The sequence below is a fragment of the Molossus molossus genome, unplaced genomic scaffold (assembly GCF_014108415.1).
Source record: "Molossus molossus isolate mMolMol1 unplaced genomic scaffold, mMolMol1.p scaffold_m16_p_3, whole genome shotgun sequence".
Taxonomy (NCBI): domain Eukaryota; kingdom Metazoa; phylum Chordata; class Mammalia; order Chiroptera; family Molossidae; genus Molossus; species Molossus molossus.
This window is the reverse complement of record NW_023425366.1, coordinates 56,831,907-56,853,258: the sequence shown is the minus strand read 5'-3', so window position 1 is coordinate 56,853,258 and position 21,352 is coordinate 56,831,907. Positions and strand designations below refer to the sequence as shown.

Genomic DNA, 21,352 nt, shown 5'->3' with positions numbered 1-21,352 from the left:
TTATTTACTCTTCTATTTTTAAGCTTCTAATTTCCAGAGAGTATTTAACTAATGAGTAAAATTAATATGTAAAAAGACATGAACATTACAGTTCATATTGCCTGTGTATAGCTAGAGAAAAAAGGAGCTACAATAGCAGTATGCTTAAACAAAATATCCTAGAAATACATATTTTTAAAATAATTTTGAAAGATATTCTCTTTAAAAGGGTTTTTAAGTTTTATCCTAGTACCAAAATATTGACATTCAAATTATGTAAATGTTTTAAAAGTATTCTATATGCCAAATTACCATTAGTGAATCATATTATAATGTCTGTTCTTACAGTTACAACATTATTGAGTGCATTTTTGATGTATTGGAAAAATGCCTGAACTATGATCACCCAAGAACTGCTTCCTTGCTTAAACTTTACATCATTCCTGTTAGACTAGTCTAAGATGATCTTCACATGAGGGAATTAAATCCATTGAGGATAGAATTAAAGATTCAATATACATTAATTTTGTACTTTACATTTAACTAATTAGTTTCGTGTTTCACATCATGTAAGACCACATAAAATCAATGTTTGCAAACCCATAAAATAAATGCTTGCAAACCCCTTTTAAGGTAAATGTAAGTGACATGTATATAGCAATTAGTTTTGTGCATTACTTGCTGGAATGTATAGACTGAGAGAAAGCTTTCTAAGGGTGATGAAAGTAACATCTTGTTAATCCTTTCCTTCTTTAGAAATACACTCAAGTTCTCCTCAAAGAGTCTGATGAGGACATCCCCTGTATATTTAGATGCATTACCTTGAATACATCGAGATTCATACTCCCTGGATATACTGAGAATCATATCTGGGTGTATTTCTAGCAGGCAAGACAATTACAAGCCTTGATTTTAGTAATTAAACTTTTTTAATACTCTATTTTTAGAGTACTTTTAGGTTCACAGAAAAATTATGAGGTAGATACAGAAATTTTGCATATACCCCCCACATATGCATAGTCTCCCCTATTATCAACATAGTCCATTGTCTGATGTGCTATGGCTTACTTATCCACTCACCTGTTGAAGGACATCTTGATTGTTTCCCACTTTGGGCAATTATGAATGAAGCTGCCATAAACATCTGTGCATGTTTATAGCAGCTTTATTTATAATTGCCAAATTTTGGAAGCAACCAATACAGGGGCTGGCAACCACAGGTTAACAGTTGTGAGTACACAAAAGTTTATTCTTGTAGTATTATATATTAATTGGCATTATTTGTTATTATTATTAACCTACGTTTGCCCACCCCTGTATGTTTCAGTAGGTGAATGAATAAACAAACTGCGGTAAGTTAAATTTAAAACAAAGAAACAAATTGTTAATTTTCAAATATGTGATTATTATAATTATTTATTTAATATGTTTTTATTGACTTTTTAGAGAGAGGAAGGGAGAAAGAGATAGGAACACTGATATTTCTGATGTGAGAAACATCAATCGACTGCCTCCTGCACGCCCCCTACTGGGGATCGTGCCTGCAACTTGGGCATGTGCCCTTACTGGGAATCGAACTGGGACCTCTCAGTCCATGGGACTATGCTCAATCCACTGAGCTGTACCAGCTGGACCCAAATATACTTATTTAATCTATATCCATGTTCTTCCTCCTTTCTCAATCCCAAAGCTGAGACCTAGTCCTTTTAAAAAAAAAAAAAACAGTGCTGGGGTAAAGGGGAGAATTCTGGAATAGGTGAGATCAACAAGAGTACAGAATAGAAAAATAGTGTGGTTTGGGGAGAAACTAAAAAACCTTATGCATGTCCAGATACATAAAGAGCAGTAGGATTGGGAATGATAAGAGATAAAAAGGATGAAGGCAAAAGACAGGTAATGGGTGTCTTAAAAATTGTGTTAAGAAGCTTGAGCTATATCATGTATGGGACTTAGAAGTACCTTTTGATTTGTTCAGTGGAGTGATAATTACTTACATAAAATAATACTAAAAATAACTCCATATATTGGCTGAATTATATGTTTAATGAGTGCCTACTATGACAGGCTGAAATAATGGGCACCCAAAAAATGCATTTCTTTCCTAATCCCCAGAACCTACAAATATTAATTGACATAGCAAAGGATGGGACTGAGTTAATGATATTGAGAAAAAAAGCTTATCCTCCTTTTAAGAGAAAGTCAGAGGGTCCTGCCTATGTGGCTCTGTGGCTGGGCGTCGACCCATGCACCAAGAGGTCACCTGTTCAATTCTTGGTCAGAACATATTACCCAGGTTGTGGGCCCAATCCCCAATGGGGGACATTCAGGAGGCGGCCAATCGTTCACTCTCATCGATGTTTTTTTTCTCTCTCTCTCTTTCTCACTTCCTCTCTCTATATAAATCAGTAAAAAAAAAAAAAGAAGAGCCCTGGCCGGTTTGGCTCAGTGGTTAGAGCGTCGGCCTGCGGTCCTGAGAGACCCGGGTTCGGTTCCCGCTAAGGGCGCATACCTCGGTTGCAGTTTGTCCCCGACCCTGGTTGGTCATGCGGGTGGCAGCCACTCGATGTGTCCCTTTCACGTCGATGTTTTTCTCTCTCTCTCTGTTCCTCTCTCTCTCCCTCCCACTCTACCTGAACAAAAAATGGAAAAATGTCCTCGGGTGAGGATAAAAAAAAAGAAGAAAGTCAGAGGAAGTTTACCCACACACACACACACACACACACGCACGATGATGTGAAAATGAGGCAGAAATTGAAAGAGCAGTGATGTGGCCAAAAGCTAAGGAAAAGCAGCTATAAAAGACAGAAAAGGCAAATATCACAAGTGAATGCATGGGAATGTCACTAAACTGCACACTTAAAAATGGTTAAGATGACAAACTGTATATTATGTGTATTTTACCACATTTTCTTTTTTTTTAACGGAGAGGATAAAAACTAGAAGAGGCAAGTGACAGATTCTCCCCAAGCCTCTGGAGGGAGTGTAGCCCTTCCTACAAAGGTGCACGGATTTGGGGTTTCTGGCCTCCAGAAATGTGACAGAATAAATGTCTGTCTAAAGCCATGCAGCTTGTAGTCATTTGCTGCAGCAGCTCACAGGAAACTAATACCTGGTTTTTAAAATAGACAGAGGAAAAGATATTATGGAAAAATACCAAATGTCTTCATAAAATTAAAATATGATCATTAATGTGTATTTTACTTTTTAAAAATGTAATATTTCAAAATTAGATTCTGAACTCTATGGAAAACATACATCATAAACATGACAGTATTTTCTTCACAGGATAGCAGTTTATGAGAACAGTATATACCAGTCACTGTCACAAATGGAGGAAATAAGATAAGAGACCAAAATATTATTTATTATGCAGATGGTTTTCCTAGTATTTCAGGCTTACGTAGTGTCAAAAAGTGATATATCAAGAACAAGAACTGTCACTGAACCGAATCCAGAAGGAATCTTTTCCATTGCAGTAAGGTTGATAGAAGATCCCATCCATGAAAAGTTTTTACATGTACATGACTTTTTATCAGACTCTAAAGCTGAGGAATTAAAATTATATCCATGAAAGCTACAAAATCTTTAGTTACTATAAGCATGAAGGAAGCTATTTTAGTTTAGTTGTGCCTGTATTAAAAAAAAAACAAAAAAACTCTTCATTCAAAACTGTCAGACAGTTTTCCATTTTGATTGTCAATGTTCTGTGTCCACTATTATTTTCAATAAACACATTTCTGTTGAAATGTACCACTAGGGAAAAGTCTAAAACTGACTGCAAGGAAAAATCAGATGTCAGTACATAATAATGTCACCTGATCAAGCGATTTGATGTGGAATAAAAAGAGTTAAGTTTTGTAATCCAGATTCAATTCAGCAGAGATTATTCAAAACCTGACATAATTAAAATATTTTCTCTATGCATTGCTTCCCTAAAGTACTTTGTCACTACAGACCTAGGAATGACCCCAAGAAGCATTCCAAACTGGGCTACAGTCAGCAAGTGTTGGTAAAACTACTTATAATTCCATAAGAATGGTCTAAATGTATTCTTTTCTAAAGCTATATAATACAAAACATAATGCTTCACAACTAATATTTTTAAAAATTTTTTTTAAATGAAATAGTTCTCAGGGACTAAACTACTGAAATAGCTGTTACCAAATTATAAAATATTGGAAAATGTTCATTCCATTGCTATTAATGATAGCTGAATATTGATTTCTGATTATTCAAATTTAAAAAGGTATATCCATCATCACCTAAGGTAACAGAAACAAAGGAGAAACTGAACACTACATCAGACTCAAAAGCTTCTGCACAGCAAAAGAAACAACCATCAAAATGGAAAGGCAACCCACTCAATGGGAGAGCATCATTCCAAAATACATCAAGTACTCATACAACTCAACATAAGGAAGACAAAGAACCCAATTAAAAAATGGGCAGAGGAACTAAATAGACACCTCTCCAAACAGGACATATAAATGGCCAAGAGACATATGAAGAAATGCTCAACATCACTAATCATCAGAGAGATGCAAGTTAAAACAACAATGAGGTATCACCTCACACCTGTCAGAATGGCTATCATCAACAAATCATCAAACAAGTGTTGGAGAGGGTGTGGAGAAAAGGGGACTCTAGTACACTGCTGGTGGGAATGCAGACTGCTGCAGCCACTATGGAAAACACTATGGTGTTACCTCATAAAATTAAAAATTGAACTGCCATTTGAGCCAGTGATCCCACTTCTGGGAATATACCCTAAGAAGCCTGAAACACCAATCAGGAAGAATATATATACCCCCATGTTCATAGCAGCACTATTTATAAATCGCTAAGATCTGGAAACAGCCCAAGTGTCCATCAGTAGACGAATGGATTAAAAAGCGGTGGTGCATATACACAATGGAGTACTATGCAGCTGTAAGAAAGAAAGATCTCTTATCCTTTGAGACGACATGGAAGTACCTGGAAAGTATTATCCTAAGCGTAACAAGCCAAGCAGAAAAAGACAAATACCACATGATCTTACTTATTTATGGAATATAATAAACCTAACAGTCTGAGGAATAGGGTAGACCCAGAAACGTGGAAGTAGGGTACAGACTGACAACCCTCAGAAGAGGGAGTGGGAAAAGATAAACCACAGAACTTATATGCATGTACGCATAACCAATGGACACAGACAACAAAGCCGGGGGTAGGGGGCTGATGGGGAGAAGGGTGTCAATGGGGGGAAAAAGGAGAAACATCTGTAACAAAAACAAAAACAAAAAAAAGTGAGATTAAAGTGTTTTTCTTAACAACTCACACAAGATAAGTAGTAGAAAGAAAAAAAAAAAAGTATATCCACGCTTGTTTTATATCAGGGATTTTTTTAAATTTTAATGTACTAAGAGATTTCCCCCCTCCTAATTTAAACTTAATGCCTAAGAATATTTAACTGCAAATGTAAGTACAATTGTTCAGGACTTCAAAATATTTATTTTTAATACTGTTTAAGTAAGTAAACAAAGAGTTTGAAAGAATGTTCTAGAAAGATCCATGATCTTTTCTTCTTATTAAATTTTTAATGCTGAGATAATTATGACTTTGCATGCAGTTGCAGAAATAGCACAAAGAGATCCTGTGTACACTTTACCCAGTTTCCCACATGGTCACCTCTTGCAAAACTATAGTGCAACCTCACAACCCAGAAATTGACATTGATACAATCTACCCATCTTATCCCAATTTCCCCAGTTTTATCTGTATTCATTTTTGAGTGTGAGTATTAAGGTCTATTGATATTGTATTTCATATATAGGTTCTTGTATCCATCACCAGAGGAAGAACCATTCCATTACCACAGTTCTATTACCACAAGAATACCCCAATTCTTTATCCCTAAACCCTGGCAAACACTAATTTGCTGTCCATCTCTAGAATTTTGTCATTTCAAGAATTTTGTGATATAAATGAAATTATTTTGGGATTGGTTTTTTTCATTCATTGTGATTCCCTTGAGATTCATCCAAGCTACATGTATAAATAGTTCATTTGCTTTTATTGTCTAGTATTCCATTTACATATACCACAATGCATTCAACCATTCACAAGTTAAAGGGCATATGGGTTATTTCCAGTTTTGGGCTACTAAAAATAAAGCTGCTGTGAACATTATTAAACAGTTTTTGTGTAAACATAAGTTTTCATCTCTCTGACTGCTACGTCATATAAGTGTATGTTTAGTTTTATAAGAACCAGCCAAATTGTTTTCAAGAGTGACTGTGATGATTTACGTTCCTACTGGCAATGCATGTGTGATATTATTTATCCACATCCTCGCCTGCATTTGTCACTGTCACTATTTTTCATTAGAGTCACTCTGATATATAGTGATATCTCATTGTTGTTTTAATTTGCATTTCTTTAATGGCTAATGATGCTGAATATTATTTCATGTGTTTATTTGCTACCTATATATTTTCTTCAGTGAAAGGTCTATTCACGTCTTTTGCCCATTTTTCTTAATTGAATTATTTGTTATTTTTACTACTGCATTTTGAGAGTTCTTTATATGCTTTAGACATTAATCCTCTATTGAACATGTAGTTGGCAAATATTTTCTGCAATCTATACCTTGTGTTTTCATCCTCTCCAAAGGGTTATTTGCAAAGCAAAAGTTTTTCATTTTTTAAAAATCCATTTTATCAATTTTTCCTTTTATGAATCATGCTTTTTGGTGCCAATTCTAAGAACTTTTAACCTACACCTAGATCTCTAAAATATCCCAAAGATGTTTCCTTTCTAAAAGTTAGACACTCTTTTGTATTTAAGTCTGTAATCCATTTTGAGATAATTTGTATAAAAGGATTGAGATTTATATCAGGATTTATTTTCTTGCCTATGGATACTCCAGCACCATTTGTTGAAAAGACTATCTTTTCTTCATTGAATTGTTTTTGCACTTTTGTCAAAATCAGTTGGGGAAAAAATACATAAGTCCGGGGAGCTCTCTCAGGTGGCTGTAGTGGGTTTCCATTCGCTTCCCCTCATCATCCCTAAGGAGAATCACAAGCAACTAAAAAAAGTCTAAACCATATCATTTTAGATAGGCAGAAATCTTAAACATTGATGCAGATTGGAGCAGAACCACCATAATCACTAGGCTTGTGTCTAAGGCATTTCCTGGTTCCTTGACACAAAGATGACCATTCACTGGTAATTACTGCCTCAGGACTTTACATCTACTTGGACTATAATACTCAATGGATTAAAGTAAAGCAGTTGCTTGAAAACATAAATTGTACATATCCACATGAGTTTATTTCAGTGGTTCTCAATTCTGTTCCACAGTTCTGTGTCTAAGTCTCTGCCAATATCATAGTGTCTTGATTAGTGTAAACAGCAAGTTTTCATACTGAGTGAAGTCATTCCTCCCACTTTATTCTCCTTCCCCAAGATTGTTTTAGGTGTTCTAGAGTCTGTGCCTTTCCATTTAAATAAGATTTAGAATAAAGTTGACTGTGTCTATAGAAAATTTTGCTGTGATTTGATAGAAATCGCTTTGAATCCATGGATTAATTGGAGAGAAATATAATTATTATTACATGAGCCTTCTAATCCATGAACACACTATATCTCCTTACATGAGTACTTCATTTTCTTTGGAGCAAAAGTCAGTAGCATTTTAAAATTTTAGTTCCTAAATGTTTGTTGTTTCAAAGTGCTTTTTTTTTTCTTTTTTTAAATCCTCACCCAAGGACACTTCCATTTATTTTCAGACAGAGTGGGAGGGAAAGAGAGAGAAACATCGATGGGAAAGAGACACAACGACCAGCTGCCTCCCACATGACCTGGACCAGGGCTGGGGACTGAACCATAACTGAGGTATGTGCCCTTGACCAGAATCGAACCTGCGACTCTTTGGTCCGAGGGCCAAGGCTCCACTCGCTGAGCCAAACCAGTGAGGTCTCGAAGTACTTTTTAACTGGCTTACATTTGACAGGGAAAATGATTCAAGATTTTGAAAGAGGCAAAAGATTTTTCTGAATATCTTTTCAATGGAATGCTAGATGTTCTCTAGAGAATCTCCCAGGTTATCTGATTCTACAGAAGCGTACAAATAATGACAGCTTTTACTAGGTTCTTCTATAACTTTGTAAGTTTTAGAACACTGACAGTATAATGACTTTGTCTATAGAAATGCATTTATTTCTGACATAAACACACCAATTTCCACCCATAGAAAATATGGTTATAAACATTATATTGCCATATAAAATATTACCCAGTTTTGATTAAAATTTACTTCAGCATTACTCACTATATATACATATATATATACATATACATACACACACACACACACACACACACACACAATTTTCCTTTGAAAGTTTTAATATCTTACAGGTTCCCTCATTAATTAATGAGTTAAATAAAACCTTATATTGGTTCATTTTATATTTATATGCGTTATGATTTTACAATTTTTGAAATTATACTTTAATAGATTTAATAAAAACCAAGAGCTGGTTTCATTTACTAAACTGCCTCTAAGGGAGTTTACTTTCCTCGTTAGGCTATGTAGATATGAATTTCTTACTCTACAATTGCCAAAACTGCTAAAATACCTAATGGAAGGGTCAGCAAGCTTTTTCGGTTAAGGGTCAAATTGTAAATATTTTAGACTTTGAGGACCATATAGTTTTCTGCCACACGATTCATTTCTGCCTATGAAGCACAAAAGTAGGCACGAACAATATGTAAACCAATGAGTTTTAAAGTTCCAATAAAACTTTATTTACAAAAACGAAGCAGGTGGAATTTGGCCCATAAATGGTGGTTTGCCAATCCCTGGCGGTTTTAGAAAAACAAACCTTTTTTTTTCTAAAGTAACACCCACATTTATAAGCAAACCACTCCCATGGATCTAACAAGGATAGGATGGCTGTCCCCTGATTATAGCACTGCCATTTGCTTCCATGCAATGCCCGGGAGTTTATTCAGCTCCACCCATTTCTCTCAGCTGCTTATAACTACCATGTCTGGACATTCTGACAAAGATCTATTGATGATTGTTTTTCCTTCTGACTTTGATAGAATTGGAAGAGTGATTAATTCTCTAAATAAAGCATTTAAGACATTTTCAAGCCTACTGTTTAGTTCATGAAAACTACTACCTGTTAAAAAGCAAAGATATTTCATTTTTAACATAAAAATAAGATGTGTTAGAAACTTGACTATCCATAAAAGTATTCAAAGCTTAGTACGCAAATGAAAATTGGGAGTCTCAAAAACTATCCCAGAGAAGCATGACAATGCTCATATAAACATTTCTCTATTTTAAAAAAAAATACATTTTAATTGAGCCAAACATTGATCAATGATCTCATGCATTTGTGCTAAGTACTATGTATATAAGGTCCATGACCTCAAATAAAGTAAAGCACAGCATTTAAGAGAGGTGGGTTAAATGATTACAATACCGATGTCAACATACAGCGTGCTAAGCAAACACATGCCTTGAGAAACCAAGTGGCACGTGTTGAGAACTGAACTGAGTCTCAGAGTACCAGCAGTTAGTCAGGATAGATAGTGAGAACCAGTAGCACAAGCAGAAAAAATTTCTTGGTGGAAGTAGACATGGAAAGCAAGAGAAAAAGAGGTCATAAAGGGCCTCATATGCCATGCTAAAAAGTTTAATTTTACCAGAAAGCTTATGAGAACTGTTCAAATATTTTAAGCAGGGAGCGAATATAGATGTAGTATGTCTATTAACAAATTATTTTGTTTTAATGAATCTTTATCTACAAATTACATGCATTTTAAATAACGAATGTAATTCTAGTTATTTTCAAATTTGTTTGTTGTTACATACATGGTGAGATACAAAAGGAAAAAAGAAATATAGTTGATGCCAACTTTTGCTAGGCCAATTCACACACCAGCAGAAATATCTTACTGTTCCCATGACAAGTGGGCTGAGGCAGCAAATTTTAATAAAATACCCTAGGCCACACACTGAGTGAAAAGAGTAGATTTGGACCAGGAATTATCTATCACCAAAGCCCATACTCTACTCATTACATATTGGCAACATTTTATAAATCCTTACATTAGGCTATCATCACAAGCAATAAAGTGAAGTCACATCACATACATACTTAATAGAGGCAAAATCAATTCTATAGGCTTATGGAAAAAGTACAAACAAATATTTTTTGATACAACATAGCACCTAAATTAAAGGTAACTTTTTTTTTACCTGGCGGTCAATGAAAAGAGCAGCAATATCTTTTATCACTATAGGAAAAACTGCCTGTATTTAACTTATTGGTAGATAGCACCAAGGATATTATGCTTAATGGCAATTTAAAGGATGTTTCAGGATACTTTTGACTACTTTCAACCTTTACCTTAAGCACTGACTTGAACATTTAGCCCTCCACTATACAGTAATTGTAAAATAATCCACCATGATTTACACTAACTCATTTTCACTTAATCTACCACTCTCTCTCTGTTAAGAGCCATAGGCAAACAAAACACTTAAAAAGTGCTATATGACTATGTTTATATAAAAATGGTAATGTAGAAATTTTGTTTTTATTTTAAATAAATATTTTTAAAACTTGCTATATTGAAAAGCACACAAGTTCAATTTATAATACGATGTATATTTTAATATAAAAAAAAAACCTCTTCACCAGCAGACTATGAATTATACAAATATAGAATTCCCTGATATTTATCTTTATCATGGAGGCAAATATTCCTGCCACAATAAATCCTAGGAATACTTCACACTAATTTACAGCTGTGTGACAGACGAGAATAAATTTTCAAAATGTTAGCATACATTTTTGGAATAAATTTCATAGCACACAAATCCAACAATCTTTCTCATTGTTCATATACCATCAATGCAAGGACTTGTGTGTGTGTGTGTGTGTGTGTGTGTGTGTGTGTATTTACATTGACCCCTCAGGAAGTAGTGAATACTCACATAAGTTTTCAATGCACCTATATTTTCGGTAAAATTGTAACTTCATCTTTGAACACACTTTTTTACCCTTAATTGAACAGTCAAAGTACTCGGAAAACACTCTGAACTCTAAGTGACCTCTGCTATCCAAACAATATACATTAGACCACATAGTTATATTACCACTCAAACCTTGATCTACCAAATTCTGCTTAGGAAGCTTTTAACACCAAGAGGCTTCCCCTGCAAAGAAAAACACTTACTTCATTATGATAGATTGCTATGAATATGCATCATTCAAGGATACCCAATAAAACTGGTATTGGAGTGATAGCTGCTTTTTTAATATTCTCAAAAATCTCATGGAATGGCAAAACATGAAATAGGCAATATAAATATAATATTTTATAAGGAATAACAGCTTTATACAGAAAGCTATTTAGATAGTATTTAAAATGTGTGCCATACTAAAATTAAAGAAAATATTATAATTTAGCTATCATTTAAGATTTAATTTAAGTATCAGATTTTAAATTTATAGCAAAGAAGGCTCTTCTTGTTTTTATTATTTTTATTTTTAATATAAAATCTCAGTAGCTCATGAACTTAGAAAGATTCATTCCTATGTAACTGTGTAACTTAGATCAAGCACTAAATCACAGAATCGGCAGTGCTATTTGTTTAGGTGGCAACAGTTTAGGCAGTCAAGCCTCAGTAAGCCTTCACTGGACTCTCTGTGGGTGGCGCATTTTGGTCTTGCAGCTGGGTTAGCACACAGTATACCAAACACATTGTTATTTTAATAGAAATAAACAACACCCTCTGCTCTCATTAGTCAAAACCCTTAAAAAAGTGCTCCCATACTGAATATTTACAACCAGCCAGATAGCAGCTTAGTGGGTTAGCACATCAGTGTATTTATAAATCAGTTCTAACACCACCATCCCTTTTGATGAAATATTACTCTGGTTGGTAGTGAATATTTCAAAATACTGAGTCACCCAGAAAAGCAACTTCTTTGATCATTGCTTCAAAAGGCTAAAAGGAGAACAATAATTATAATTAAGAATGCTAGAAATATTTGCAGTTTGTTGTATTGAATTATTCATTTTGCTTTATAGATGCCTTTAATCATTATGTCACTATTAAAGCATAACATGTAACAAAGTCTAACATGTAATGACACATCCCTTACATATACTTTCTATATCTCAAAAAAAAAATCAAAATATTGTGGACCAGTAGTAAGATAATGCAACATAATTCAACATAGTTCAGTCATTTGAAGAATATATGCAAAACTATAACTAAAGAGAACACAATGTGCAATACTGTGATTTATAAGATATTTGGTCTTCTTCCACAATTCCTGGCTCACAGCTCCCCAAACCTCTGGAATATGTAAGTGATGAGAGTGATAAAGGTGCCTTTTGTTATGTCAATTTAGGTGACTTTCAGACCAATCCAAGCTAGGAGACAGGTTGCCAGGAGAACCAACCACATGACTGGAGGTTTCTGAACTTTCAGTCCCACCCAGATCTCCAAAGAGGACAAAAGGACAGAAAGTTGAGTTCAACTGCCAATGGCCATGACTAATTTTACTGATTTTTAACCCTTTTCATCTCATGGAACACATAAATAATTACTAAAATTCTGTGGCACACCAAAAAAATATATTTTTTGCCCATCTGACCAAAAAAAAGGTATAATTTTGAGTCATCCACAACAGATGACTATTGTTGTATTGGCTGTTGTCATTTTTAAATGTGACAATCTAAGGAAAAAGAGGTCAGTGCCCCTGACTAGTCAGGTAGAACATGTCTTAAAAATTCTTACAGCACACCAGTGTACAGTGGTTGAAAATTGCTGGCTTAATTAATCATGACTATGTAATGAAACCTCCATAAAAACCCCAGGAGCACAGCCTGGCCAGTGTGGCTCACTGGTTGAGCATCGACCCATGCACCAACAGGTCGCCGGTTCGATTCCCGGTCAGGACACATGCCCAGGTTGTGGGCCCAATCCCCAGTGGGGGGCATGCAGGAGGAGGCCAATCAATGTTCCTTCTCATGGATGTTTCTATCTCTTCCTCTCTAAAATCAATAAAGATAAAATATTTTTTAAAAAATCCAGGAGACAGCTCATTGGTCCTTTTTGCAAAGAGCTTCCACATTGAGGATCCAGAACACTTACATGTGCCACTTTTTCTGGGCCCCAAGCTCTACAGAGGACAAAAGCTCCTTTGTTCAAGACCTCATCCTATGTATCTCTTCATCTAGCTGTTGATTTGTATCCTTTAATAATAAACCTGTAATCTAGTAAGTAATTTCTCAGAGTTCTGTGAGCCATTCTAGAAAATTAATCAAATGCAAGGAGTGGATTGTAGAAACTCTGATTTATAGCCAGTGGGTCATAAGTACAAGTAACAACTTGAACTTTCAATTGGCATTATGAGTTGGAGTGGGTGGTTGGCACCTCCAATCTATAGCCAGTTGGTTAGAAGCATAGGTAAGAGCTTGGGTTTGTGGTTGGTGCCTGAAGTTTGTGTGTGTTGGGGGGAGTTGAAGGGGGCATCTTGTAGGACTGAATGTTTAACCTATGGAATCTGATGCTATCTCCTGGTAGATAGTGTCAGAATTGAGTTGAATTCTTAGACACCTTGCTGGTGTGGAGAATTGTTTGTTGGTGTGTGGGGAACCGCCACCTCCACATGGAATTCAGTCTAGGAACCTCATTTAACTTGTGGGATTTGCAGGAATAAGCCTGGCTCAAAAAAAACATGTGGTTAGAGAAGAGAGAGAATGAAAGGTCAAGGGATGAGGAATCTTTGATTCCTGGCCACCCAAGGCATGGAGCAGCTGCTAGGCTACAATTAGTTACTACTAAAGGTAAAAGTTACCAATGGGATGTAGAGAGGATGCAACTCCTAAGGCGTAAGTTCATTTGATACATAAAGAAAGACCAACTAATAAGAAAAAGGATAGATATACAATTCCTGGTTATTATTATCTGTAATAGCCAAAATAAAAGTAAAAGAAGGTACTGGATCAGGCCTTAATGCTTGACCAAGCTTAGATTTGGGCAAGAGAACTCTATTCACCACGTAGAAAGAAGACTTCTCCCACATTTCAAGATGCATAAAAAGAAACAGTGAATTGAAGTAAAACTCTGCTAGATGTGGAAAGCAACAGGAAATGAAAATATACATAAATATGGTGATACTAACATATCAGTAATATGATCTGATAAATACAAAATACACTGTATACTGTTTTTCACTATTCTGACAATAAAGTTCTTGTTTTGGATAAGGCTGTTAACTGTATAATGTTGCAAAAATAAAATATCACAAACTATTGTTTTTGCTGGTTTGAACTTAAATTCGTATAGCTTTTTAAATGCTCTGTTACAAAGCATTTGGAGTATAATTGATGTAATTTCTTTTCTATTTTCTGTGTCTTCACTACAATTTCTATTACTACTACTACTGCTACTGCTGCTACTACTACTACTACTCTTCTGACTGTCCTAATTAAGCTATCTCCTCTAGGAAAGCCATTCACTCACTGATACCTTCACTCTTCACAGACCTAAAGGAAGTACTTAACACAATGCATTATATAAAGTGGGCACTCAATGAGTATTTTTTTTAAATGTGAAATTACATAAACATATCTCTAAGGACTTATTTTACAGTCTCATTTACTGAATGTTGAAGATTGAGACTATGAACAGGTAAGTGATGTCAGCTCTCGTTCACAGACTCATATTATTACTGGACATTTTCCAGTGAACCATGTAAGCAGCCCCACAGTACTAAAGAACAGTACTCCAAGAAGCTCCCACCAATCAGATATGGCACAAGGGAGAAACTCTGAGTTAATTCCATTAGCTGTGTCATAAACAATTTAACTGAGGATCAAAAGTTAAGCCAAAAGGTTCCAGGTCACAGAGCAATTAATTGGTCCCATGTTAAAATATAAAATTATCTAAAAAGTAAGAAAGAAGAAACTACAAAAATTAAAATGAATATAATAATCCCATTAAAAATGCAGTTATCATATACTGAGTGCCTACTGTGCATCTGCTATGATGCTAAACAATTTTATACACTAATCTCACTTTAAACTCACATTTGCTATGTGAAACAGGTATTAATTATCCACACTTTTAAAAGTGATAAAACTGAGCTTTAGAGAAGTTAGAAAAGTTTTTCAAAGGTTACAAACGAGTATAATATGTAGCCAGAATTCAAAATTATAACTATTTAACTTCAAATCTGGTACCATTAACCAATTTTAATAATATTCTTTCTTCCAGCAAATAATTTTGCTACTCTATTCTGCAATGTGTTTCACAGTTATAAAAATATATATAAATTGTTGTGTGTTTTTTTTTCACATGACCGAAACTACAAAGAACACCTAAATACCTTACATCCAAGCTTCTGGACTTGGGGGAGGGAAAGGAAAACAGAGAAGAATAAGAGAAATAATGGAAAATATCAACATTAACTGTCACTCAGTAACTAACATCTATTTGAGAGTGTATTGTTATTTAGTAAAGTCTAATAAAAGTTCAAGGAATCCTGACACTTACTGAATGCCTACTATGTGCCAGGCACTATCCTGAGTATTGGGAATACAATGATGAACAAAACAATTTAAGTCTTGCTATCATGGAATTTTATGAAGAAACATACAAAAATAAATATCATACCATTTCTCCCTTTCCAGGAGAAGTTTCAGGATCAATTATAAACTTTTTTGAGAAATCCATTTTGTCGATCTAATTCAAACACTCATATTAATAATGTAAAACCTGAAGGGCTTTCCTGCTAATGACCACACAGTAAAATAGCCACTGGGAAAGATAACTATGAGATCATACAAACTGTCCATCTGCCAACACATGGCCTGGGCTTATTACTTGTTTTTCCTCTGACTTTTCCAATTCAGTTTGAAATAGCTCAGAGAAAGTCCCCTTGCCAGACTGTTTAGTCTCACAAATCTCACCATTAGATACTTTTTCCTGAGGTTCAGCCTAACTGGCCCTTTGCTTACTTTCATTTCATAAAACTCTTTTGAGTGTCAATACCAGCTACTCACTTTCCCTGGAAATTTTCTACTATTCAAATACAGGCATGACTTTAATTAGACAAGGCATAAACTAGGACATCAGAAAGGCTGATTCTAAGAAATTAGGCCAGAGCACCAATTTCTGAACAAATACAAAGCTCAATAATATAAACATACTTTTGTTGAAATAAGAAGGAAGGCCATGAAACCTTAAGGGGTAGGAGAGCTCCAAAGCTAAACACAGATTTCTGCTCCTAGTCCTGGTCAAATAGCTGCCTTTGGACCAGCCTATGACCACACAGATGACAATTATAAACTTTACACAAATTATTTTTTTAAAACCTGAAAACACAAAAAAGTTAATTAAAGTAGGCTGAATCTGAAAAATAAATAAAACAAAGAGGGGGAGGGGAATCACACTGAATAAAATTCCCATTTTTATGGCTTTTAGCCTGAGTAAGGACCCCAATCCCTGCCATAAAGAACAGCTAAAATTTAACAGAAACCAGTAATCTTACTCCCTTGTAGAACTGGAGAACAGGGTCGGGGAAACAGCAGCAAAAAAGAGAGAGGGAGAATGACGGAAAGGAGAGAACCAGAGAAGGGAAGTTCTAAATGCTATGGATAAACTGTTCAATCTCTTGTTAATCCCCAAACCAAGCATGTGAGTCAGACTCCAAGCAGCCCTCTTAGGGTTAAAAGAACTGACCTGATATTTCAGCTAACACCCACCAGATGAGAAACAGAATTTGAAGTTGGGATGTAGCCAAGTTAACTGACTTAAAAACAAACCGACAAAAAAAAAAAATCAATATTCTTCAAATGAGTCTAACAGATTCCATTTTCTATAATATATCATTCACAATGTCCAGGACAAAATCGGAAATTTCTCAAGAAAGAAAAAAATAAAAACATATTAAAGACATAACCCATATATCACTGAAGAGTGACAATTTATCCAGATGTTGAAATGAGCAAAGATTTTAAATCAGCTAATATAACTATAATCAAGGATTTTATATAAAATATGATCATAATAAATGAAAAGACAGAACTAAGTGGGTAGATAAATAAAAGTTATAAAGAACCAAATGGAAATATTGGAAATTAAAAATTATTAAATTTTTAAAAGATCACTGGATTGAGATTAAAAAAAAGAGAGAGACAATAAACTGAAAGAAAGATCAACATAAATAATCTAATCTGAAGAACAGAGAGAAAAAGGATTTTTAAAAGAACCTCAGGAAACTTTAATTAAAGTTTCAGAAGGGATAAAGGGAGAATATATATATATGTGTATATATTTGAGACACAATGAACAAAAATTTCCCAATTTGAGTGAAAAATAAAAAATTTTAAATCCAAGAAATTCAGGAACCTTTGCAAAAGATGTATTTTTAAATTGCACTCCTAGTCATATCATGGCCAAATTGTTGAAAACCAAAGATAAAGACAAAATATTGAAAGCAAACAGGAAAAAAATATTACATTAAAGAATTATAAATTATAGGAACACTAACTTCTCATCAGAAGCAACAAAGAAAAAAAAAAAAAGGAAATTTACATACTAAAATTCCTAAAACAAATAACAAAAAATGTCAATCCAGATTCCTTTGTCAAAAAAAAAAAAAAAAAAAAAAGATTCTTCAAGATTGAAGGCAAAATAAAGGAAATTTCATATAAAATTAAGAGAATTCATTGCCAACAAACCTAAAATATAAGAAATACAAAAGGAATTTCTTTCGTGTGAAAGGAACCAGATGAACATATGGATTAAAAGAAGGAAGAAAAAGCAAAAGAAATAGTAAATATCAATCCCATAATATGATATTAAATGTTTAGCTTTCAGCAGTCTCTTTTTAATTAAGAGGATAATTTAATCAAGTTGGGTGAATTTGTGATATAGACTAGTGAATACTTTTAAAATTAAGTAACTGCCCTGGCTGGTTTGGCTCAGCTGTTAGAGTGCCGGCCCATGGACTGAGGGACTGAACTCTCAGTTGCAGTTTGTCTCTGGCCCTGGTCGGGGTTGTGTAGGTGGCAACCACTCAATGTGTCTCTCTCACATCAATGTTTCTCTCTCTCTCTTCCTCCCTCTCTCCCTCCCACTCTATCTGAAGATGAATGCAAAAATGTCCTCGGGTAAGGATAAATAAATAAAATAAAATTAAGTAACTTAGTGGTTTTATATTATATTTCTATAATTTCATTTAATTTATAAGTACAACAGAGTTTACTATACTTAGTATTTTTGGTATAATGGTTGTTTTAAAAAATAAACTAACAAATCTGATTCTTCTAATATCACAACAGCACTGAAGGAGGATTTTGGTAAATAATTTAATCTTTTAATCACCCTAACAAATAAATATACCTGTTGCATACGGTTATAATGAGTCCATAAAATACTATGCAAAAAAGTTTATCACTTTTCATCAAAAAGTATTCTGTTACTGATAACCATTCAAATCTCTATATTTAAGAGCCATCAAGTATAAAAGATCAGCTGATATAACAGAAATTGTATCATAAGCATTGCATACCAAATTGACAAACAACTCCATTGAAAAACATTTATGCTTATCAAAGATTTCTGGAAATTATTTATACAAGTAATTTCTCTGAAAGAAATTTTAATAATGTCTAATATTTAGCACTCAGAAACAGAAATAAAATCAAAGCTGGATCTCTGAATAACAATTGTGAAGAAACAATCAAAGGAAATGAGTGTGTCTGGGATGCCATTTAACCAGTAGACATGTACAGAATGGGTTCCTTTTTTTTTTTTTTTAATCCTTACCCGAGGATATTTTTTCCATTTTTTGTACAGATAGAGTGGGAGGGAGAGAGAGGAAGGGAGAGAGAGTGAGAAACATCGACGTGAAGGGACACATCGAGTGGCTGCCACCCGCACGACCAACCAGGGCCGGGGACAAACTGCAACCGAAGTATGTGCCCTTAGCGGGAACCGAACCCGGGTCTCTCCGGACCGCAGGCTGACGCTCTAACCGCTGAGCCAAACTGGCCAGGGCCAGAATGGGTTCCTTTTGCCAATGTAATCAGAATTAAGAATCATTTCTTGAAACACCAGGAGGCTTCCCCTGACAAAACTTCAAAGAGCCGTACAACCTTGACCAAACAGCTCAGTGCATGCTGACTGCATATGGATGTGCAATTTGTTTTGCCAGGACTCTCCTTTTACTGCTGCTCCCTCAACCAAGGCCTTCCCAACCTTACAAATGAAATATCGTGAATGCTACAAAACTTTAATAAATCAATTCAATAAAAATTTGAGCACATTAAGTTCATAAAATATGAAGAGACATTATATATAGCACAGTAGTTAGACTCATATGCTTTGAAGTCGTGCCACCAATATTCAACCCTAGCTCTGCCACTCACTACCTATTTGGCTTTGGATAAGTTATGTATCACCAAGCATTAGTTTGCTCTATAATAGTTTCTATCCATAACACTGAGATGAAAACAGGACCTCTTTCAGAAAATCATCAGGGTTGTATGGCGCATAGTGGTCATTTTCATTATTAAGCACAAATAAAAAGGTGAAGTATGAAAATTACAAGGTCTCAAACCTTAGGCAGCTATAATAGCTGAGCACAACTAAATTTAAATGAGATTATAAAATATAGAAAACCTATAGGAATACTGACAAAGGCAATAACAGTTTTGGTAAAAAGGAGAAGGTAAGTGAAAACTTCTTGAAGGATAAGGCATTTCCACATACCAACAAAAATAAGTACTCTCCATAGGACAGTATATATAAAAAATATAAAAGAATAACAAGGACCATAAAGAAGTGACCAAAATGTCTGATTCATTATTTGTCACAAAGAGATTAAAGCAGCATCAGTTTTTAAGTACAAGACTAACCAGAATATCTGAGATCTGACCTGTTCCAGATTAATGTTTCAAAAAGTCAACACCAAAGAAGCACAGTGACTGAATAAACCTTATTGAAACACTTTAAAATAAATAATATCCAAAAAAGGACTAACATCTCTAATACATAAAGAACTTTTGCCCTGGCCGGCAAGGCTCAATGGTAGAGCATCAACCCACGGACCAATGAGTCCTGGGTTCGATTCCAGTCCAGGGCACATGCCTCAGTTGCAGTTCGTCCCTGTCCCTGGTTGGGTCATATGGGAGGCAACCAATCGATGTTTCTCTCTCTCTATCTCTCTCCCTTCCTCCCACTCTATCTGATGATAAATGGAAAAATATACTCGGGTGAGGATAAAAAAAAAAAAAAGAACTCTTAAAAATTGACGGACAAAGGACCAAAAACCAATAGGGAAAATAAAAAAGACATGAACAGTCGAATATACCAAAAAAGATATAAAAATGATCCTTAAAAATGTGAAAAAGTATTCAAATTCACTCAGAATTAAAGAAATGCAAATTAAAACAATATTGAGCTCCCATTTTACACCAATCAGACTAGAAAACATTCTAAAGTATAATAGCACATTCTGGTAGTGTGGGGAACTAGATAATTTCATATTTTACTGGTGGTGATGTAAGCTGGTCCAATTCTACTGGAGGGAAATTTGACAATATCTAGGAAACAATATTGCACCCCCAATGTTCACTGCCGCATTACTTAAATAGCCAATATATGGAACAACCTATGTATCTACTGATGGATGAATGGATAAAGAAATTGTGGTGTATGTAATGGGATACTATTTAGCCCTAAAAAATGAAGGAAATCTTGCCATTTGCAACAACATGAATGGACCTGGAGGGCATTATACTAAGTTAAATTAGTCAGATAGAGGAAGGCAAATATATGATCACTGTTATAGGTGGAATCTTAAAAACAACAACAACAAAGAAAAAAATTTCATAGTTATAGACAACAGATTGATGGTAGTCAGAGTTGAGGGTGGGGGGGGGAGATAAACGAGGTAATGTTTTCAAAATGTTTTTTAAAATAAGCTAATTTTTTTATTATAAATTCCACATGAACTACAAAATACTAAAGAATAAGATTCTTTTACATTTAGAAGGTGGCAGTGCTATTCATATATATTGATTTGAATTGCATCCTGTTCCAGAGGCAAGTAAATAACTATGGAGAAGCTGCCTACTTGAAATTTTGTGGTGGAGCCACAGAGTTCTAGACTAACTCTCCCCGACAAAAGAAAAAAAAGTAAAATCCAACTATATATTTAAAAAAAAACAAAAAACAATTTAATGACAAAAACAGTCAAAAGCAAAAGGATTTTTTGCTAATAGGATTTACTAATTCCTATCAAAATAAGTGGGATAAGAGTGGGATTATTAATATAAACAG

General features: G+C 34.6%; 1 protein-coding gene across 5 annotated transcripts in view; it reads right to left on the bottom strand.

Moving 5' to 3' along the window:
* The window catches only part of XRCC4 (X-ray repair cross complementing 4), a 247,655-nt gene that overhangs the window by 184,747 nt on the left and 41,556 nt on the right, over nucleotides 1-21,352 (bottom strand). The gene's annotated exons all lie outside the window — the stretch shown is intronic.